The sequence below is a fragment of the Condylura cristata genome, unplaced genomic scaffold (assembly GCF_000260355.1).
Source record: "Condylura cristata isolate star-nosed mole 26May11 unplaced genomic scaffold, ConCri1.0 scaffold00028, whole genome shotgun sequence".
Classification (NCBI taxonomy): Eukaryota; Metazoa; Chordata; class Mammalia; order Eulipotyphla; family Talpidae; genus Condylura; species Condylura cristata.
Window position 1 is genome coordinate 19,605,891 of NW_004567129.1, and position 7,479 is coordinate 19,613,369.

Genomic DNA, 7,479 nt, shown 5'->3' on the forward strand with positions numbered 1-7,479 from the left:
TCTAGGTCTTTAATCCACTTCGAGTTGATTTTTGTGACTGGAGTGAGGCAATGATCTAGTTTCATTTTTTTGCATGTAGCTACCCAGAAAAACATACTTAATTTTTTTAAATTAAAATACAATATTATTTTTTCTTGTAAACACTCAATGTGTTAATAATGAATACTAAAAGTAGGAATGTGTCATGAAATAATTACCTGAAAACTATTCAGTAATTGTTGAAAAAGTTCAACCAACATGAAAAACGAAAACACAACATAAAATGTTCTTTGCAGATTCTAAAGCTCTTATCATCCTTAGATATAGCTTTTGAGTACTTCATAACTTGATGCAAAAAAATTATCATTGGTATAACACCAATTTTGTCTTGGATTGTTGATGGGATTAATGCCAATTTTGCTTTTAATAGAAAATTTTCATGAGTTTAATTTTATCATTTGCAATTTTCTTTTTTGTATTCAGTTGTCCTTAGAAGAAGATTGCTTCTTTTTAAAACATTCCTGTAACATTTTTCTAACTAGACTTGAACATTTGCTTTAATCACAGTTTAAATTTATTATATATGTCCACTTCCAAAACAGATGCCTATAACTACCCCAAATATGCTTGTATAGTGATTTTTTATTATTAATGGGTTGCATCTAAAATTTACTATATAAAGATAATTCATGGCATATTGCAATTGATGCAGCTCCAAAAAAGTGGGAGGAGCAAGCCAGCATAGTGAATAGGAGCCATTTTCCCCTGCCTTCACTTAGACGCAATTACCGTGGACTACAACTCCCAGCATGTCATGAACCAGACTTCCTGAATGGGTGGCAGATAGGAGAGACTAAGGTGAATATATAAATGGAGGGGGGATGAAGGAGGAAGGAGGAGACACATCGCTGGGCAACACATGAAAGAGAGACCTGGAGAAGTGACACATGGATAGAAAAATACACTGCTGAGGGGAGCAGTGGGCAGGTCAGGAGAGGTCTGCTGTGCCATGTGGGTCAGCTCCCAGGCCGGGGATCAAACTCAGACTGTATCAGTCATAGCAATAGGCCCCTAGGCCCCCAGTGACTAGAGGCTTAAGCCAAGAGACTTAACCCCTAGGCCACCAGAGAGGCCCTCTACATTTTGAATTTTGAGACTCTCCTTCTATCCCAGCTTTTTAAGATCTGCCTAACTGTGTGGCACATATCTACCATGCAGGGTTTAGATGATTTTTTGAGTTTTAGTGGGAAATTATTATTTAAAATCTTTTGTATTTTGCTCTCTGAAAACCAAGTGTATTAAAAATCTTTTACACTGAATCTTCCCCTTTGTGTACACAGATGGCGGGACCCACTTTAAGATCATGTACCTCTTAGTAGTTTCTTAATAATTTGTTACCCTTGGATACACCTTGGTCAGATGCGAACAATATTACCAATATAAGTGGTTATTTTAGTATGAATCACTTGTTTAGTAGTTTAAAATCATGTGTGTATGGGTAGATATATCCACACACACACACACACATACATACATACATACATACATACATATGCATACACAAACACACACATACACAGTCATATACACACATATACCATAATAGAAATTACAAGCAGTGCAGAAGTATCTCTCCAACTGTTTACTGTCACCAAGCCCTTTCCAATAGACATGAGATGGGTGATTAGCATTAGTAAATTTTACCCTACAGAGTGCAATGTGGTCTAAACGTTCAGAGGCCACTCTCCATCCCTTGCTTAGTCCCTAATCCTAAGCACTGCATATGACACTTTGATATGCATATCTGGAAAATGCCTGACCCATATGTCCTGTTGAGCACTGAAAAACCCTTTCAATTTATCATGTTCCATGTAGTGCTCCATTAGGAATTTACAAAGGACAAGCAGAGTGTTATGCATCAGGCTTATTGTAAGCCAGTTCATCTTCCTTTAATTTTATGGAGTATTTCAATCTCTTCCCTGAACCCAAATCCTACTTGGACTAGATCTGACATTATGTTTTCATTTGAGCTTTGGATCCTTAATCTTATTATTTCCTGTTTTCCTAAACTGGAGTGAATAAGCTACTTAAAAGAGAATAAGCTGAATCTGTTCAAAGCCATTTTCCTGTATTTACTCTGCACTTTGGTTGATCCTGCTTCCTCAGTTCCTCATCTTGCAAAAAAATTCAGGGATATTATGAAGTCCCAAGGCAGGATCCTGACTGGGATCATGACTTTATGTCTTGGCTGGGATATCCTGCTCAAAGCTACTCAACCTGGTTTGTCTTTTCTGAATGTCAGAGTCAGACATTCACACATACACACACACACACTTCACTTGGTGTTTATTAATTTGGTCTTCCAGCTTGGTACTTTGTCATTTTTTTAAAGATTTATTTATTTATGCATACAGAACTGGGGTACAGACCAGAGGTGCAGGGGCAGTGAAAGGATTCACCAGAGACAGAGTGGGGAGCAGAACAGGCAGATCAATGAAATACACTACTGAGGAAAGCAGTGGGTGGGTCAGGAGAGGTCTGCTGTGCCATGTGGGTCAGCTCTAGGGTGGGGGATTGAATTAGCATTGAAGCGGATGCTGCCAGTCTGTAGTGTTGTGCTTTAACCCGTTGTGCCACCAGGGAGGGTCTGGTACTTTGTCATTCTTTTATATGCAAGGGTCCTGAAAAAAAGTGACAAATCCTCCCATTTTATAGATAAGATGCCTTTCTGCAAAAGAGCTAAGCCCCTTTTTCAAAAGTACACAGCTAGTCAGTAGAAAAGGCTGGATTCAAATCCAGAGCAGATTGAGTTCAAAGTCCTCTGTTCTGTCTTTAGTCACACTGTCTCTTACTTTTACCATCTCACACTTTGCCTGAGATCACCAGTCATCACAAAGCACAGACATGTGTTATGTGCTTGCAAAGAAAGTCTTTGGCTTATTGAAGGCGTGTTATCCTTGGCTAGACCACTTACTGGGGTCAGAGGTAAAGTGTTGGAATTCAGGCAGTTCTAGAGAGGGTGGGGGTGAAGGCCATGCAGTGTCCCAGACAGTTGTACTAAAGCATGAGCATTCCCTGTGAGCTTTCTCAGTCACTAACTCACAGCTGCCAAAGTTCTTTATAGCAAATGCATTTAAGCCAATGGATTGCTCTCTATTTCTAAAGAAACCACACTAATGTAATCTCTTTGTTTTGCAATTGCTCATTCTGTAAGCCATTGTTCATTAGACTCCTGGGAGTTGGCAACCCTAGAACAATTCTCTGTTGATCAGGTCCCATTTGCTACTGTGCAGACAAGCAAGTTTATTTTCTTATGACAGAACCAAAATAATTAGCTGTTTACCTTGCAGGTTGGCCATGATTATGTATTACTAATGACCATAAATGAATAAATTTAGGCTTTATGGAAAGAAAAGGACTGAGCCATTAGGCATGACTTTGATCACTGATTTTCTCCCCAAGACTGACGTCTTAAACCAGGCATGCATATCTATGATAATGGGATGATATATTTTTTAAAGATTTATTTATTTATGCATATAGAATTGGGCACTGGTCAGAGGTGCAGGGGGTAATAGGACTCACCAGAGACAGAATGGGGAGCAGAACAGGCAGATAGTCTGAAATACACTGCTGAGGGAAGCAGTGGGCAAGTCAAGAGAAGTGTGACACTCCATGGCCGGGGTCAGCTCCTTGGCTGGGGATCGAACTCATGCTGAGTGGCTTCTGATAGCTTCATAGTGCTGTGCGTTAATCCGTTGCATCACTAGAGAGGGCCCATTATGGGATGATATTTTGTTTGGTTTCATGTGCTGTACCTTGGCAGAATCAAACAAACCAGGATACAATTCTTCTATCACTTTCAAATATGAACTTGGTCAAGTTTCTCAAAGTCTGTGAAATTTAATTTCCTAAAGTGTAAAGTGGATGTGATAACAGTTAAGTCATGGGTCGTTTTGATGATCACATGCAGCAATGCATGGAAAATAACCAGCTCATATTAACTTCTCTCTATATATCAAGTGATCTCCATACCTTCCATAATTAAGTTGCAAGCACTGGAAGATGAGCATGCAATTCTGTGATTCATTTATCTGTGGAATGTGAATAATATTGACCTTAAATGGGTCCTGTGAAGATTAAATAAGATAACCCATTTGCAGTGTGTAACACACAGTAAATGCTTACTAATTGTCATCTGAGTAGTTTTATTTATTTGAAAGAACAATAGATGGTTTATGCTGATGTTGACAATGATGATGACAATGTTGATAATAAAATAATCCCAGAAATTATCCATTAGCTGCTCACAGTCTGTTTCAGGAAACTATATGTGACTTCTCTTTCTTCTTCCCCATGTTAAATTATCCTGCTGAAGTAACCACAGATCAGTTTTCATATTATCTCTCATATCCTCAAATCTATTTGTGCTTGAATCCAAATCTCCTCTTCCTTGCTTTGTGGAGCCTCTATTATAATTCCTCATCTCTGACTGGTGATTACAGTCAATTCTTGATATCCATAATTGCCTTGTTTTCTGCTCTACTGCAAACGCAGAAACATTTTCCACTCATTTCCTAACAAGATTTTTTTTTTAGATTAAATATAGTGTTCAACAGCACAGTCTATTTCACTTCTATTCTCCACTAATGTCTATAATAATCATTATCCTGCTTTAACAAAGCAGATGCAGAACATTCACAAAGCTCCTACTATGCACCAGGCGTTCTAGCAGTCTTTGTCAATATCATTGCATATTCCCTACAAATGGCCTGGAATAAAAATGCAAATATCAGCATCCCTTTTATTTATTATATTTCTATGTCAAGTCCTTGGACTCTGAGATCACTGTTGTGATGTGTAAACTCTGCTTCCTCTCAGAAGATGATGTGACAGAGAAACGACAATTTAATCATACTTAAGTCGTCTGACAACAACAGAATCACACTCTGTATGCCAGCGCAGGGACCCTTGTGCATTCAGCAATGACAGAAGAAAAGTTCTATGCAAACTAAATGAAAAGCTAACCTCCCCTTCCTGTGTTTCCATTGAGTGAGAGGAAGACAAACTTGAACTTGTAACTCCAAACAACACTGAATAAAACCAAGAAGATATGTGTCCCAGGGAAAGCCTGTGGGCCTTCACAATTTCCTACTGGGATTTCAGAGCCCATGCTCCTCAAGCTGACATATTTGATGTGAGTTGGAGTCCACTGGAAATGGCATCATGTTTTAAAATGTGACTTGCAGAATCCAGAGACTTGAATCTGAATTCAGGCTTTGCCTCTTATGTTCCATGTGATCTTGGGCAAATTATTTCCCAAATAGGTGCTCTAGTTTTTATATTTGAAAGGTAGGGGAAATTATAACTGTATCACCTGGGGCAAGGTTTGCATGAACAAAACTCACAAGCACTCAGCATAGTACAGGTATGTGCGAAGAATTCCCCACCTGGTATTTTTTATCAATAGTAGTTGAATTGGCCTATTTTATTTTTCAGAAGTAAGCTCTTTTTTGTCTCCTGTCTGCCTTTTAACTGAACACTACTTAGCACCCCCTTCTCTACCTCCTCTCTCTGTCTGTCTCTCTTTCTTGTTAAAACAGAGGCAATGCAAAGGACGGTTCATAACTGGAAATTGTATTATTTCTAAATGTCAGGCAGTGATATTTTCTCAGGAGAAACGATTCATCCAAATACTCCCAAAAGAACATTATTTGAGAGAAAAAAAACAACTGAAGGATAAATTCAGAGTTCCGAGCTGATGTTTCTGATGATTAGGCTTGTCTTCCTTCTCTTGCTATAACTCCAGCTGCGCTGGACAGACTGGGAAGGCATTCCTGGACCGGTGAGCAGGAAACTGTTCTCCCTGATTATCTACGGGGCAGCAAACATCATATACCTTTCAACTTTCTTCTTTAGGAAGGGGTCTGTCTCCTGAGCTTTTATGAAAACATTGCAGATATAGCTGGTGCACTTTTATATCTTTGCTGGAGACAATCTTGGACACAGATTGTATCTTTATTTGATTTCACCTGTAGTTATTGGGGGCATTTGCTGAGTTCTGCAAAACAACAGAACTGTGTTGGGCATCACACCACTCCTGCAGGTGGCAGGTACCCCCAGGCAGTACACCAAGGATCACCTAATCTGCATATCTGCTAATGGAGGAGTCTCTTCACTTGGGATACATCTCTTCCTCCAGCAGTCGGTGATTCTTTGTGCTTCCTGACTCTGCTAGTTCCTCCACTGTGAAACTGAAAAGGAACTACTGAACTATTTTCAATCCTCATGGTGTGGGCTGCTCATGTGATTTCTTATTAATAACAGCAAACACATTCTGAGCATTTACTAGATGGTTGAACTTGCTAAATGTTTTATGTTTTTGTCTCATGCATTTATTGCAAGCTCGAGCCTGGACTCCCAACATGCACTGAAGCAGCAGCCGAAGTTGAGAGCCCCGAGCTCAGGGAAGGCAGAGTTGTTATTACAGAAGAGGGGAGTTTCAGCCCTGCAGAGGGGAGTTTGAGCTCAGCAGTACACTGGTTGATGGACACTGAACAAAGTTATCTTGTCTTAACCTGGTTGGTCTATGCATGCAAGATGTGACCTTTGCTACTTGGCCCGCATACCTTGGGACATCTGGTGCATTCCTGATATGTGCTGGTTACTTGCCTACTTGCTAATTGGCTGTTGCTATGGGATGAGCAAGACTAGGACATCTGCAGTTAAACTTGGCCTTGGTGTCTTGTTGATAACCGAAACTTAGGCCTGGCTGGTTCAGAAGCATTCTGAAGCCTGTCATGGCATCAGTTTGGTCTTTCAGAACAGATTATAGATGGTGTGTGTGTTCATTCACTTTTCAACAAGGCTCGCTTTCCAAATCCACAGGATATGAAAAGAGCTGAGTTGGGTCGCCTGCGTCTGTCTTTTTCACATTATATGAAGGTGCTTCAACATCGCCTGTTCCACAGTCAAAAGTCTGCTGGAGAAAAGGATTCCAGTATAGGGGAAAAGAAAACAATCTAATCTCAGATTACTTGTCCCCTGTGAGAAATAGCCCAGGTGAACCTCTTTGTGGGACTGAGGGAAGAGTGTGTGTGGGGCCTGGGGCCACCACTCCATCTTTCTGCTCCTAGTGCTGGGCGATGAGCCTGTCTGACAGAAGGAAGGTCAGACTGTGGCCACTGTAAAGGTCAGGCCCTTCGAGTCTCATTTAACCTATGTTGCACGTGTTTCCCGATTTCTCACTGGGAAGAGGGTCTCTCAAGTTAAATCTTCGGAAACAGTCTGTGGTAATAGTCCCAAACACAGAAAGTGTCACTCAGTGCCTTGCGGAGGAGCCCAGGAGATAGGAAGGAGTTGACTCGCTGAATCAGATGACTTTTTTTTTTTAATTTATTTATTTATGCATATTTGTGCAGACAGAACTGGGATACAGGCCAGAGGTGCAGGGTTGGTGAGAGGATTCACCAGACACAGAGCAGGGAGCAGAACAGGCCA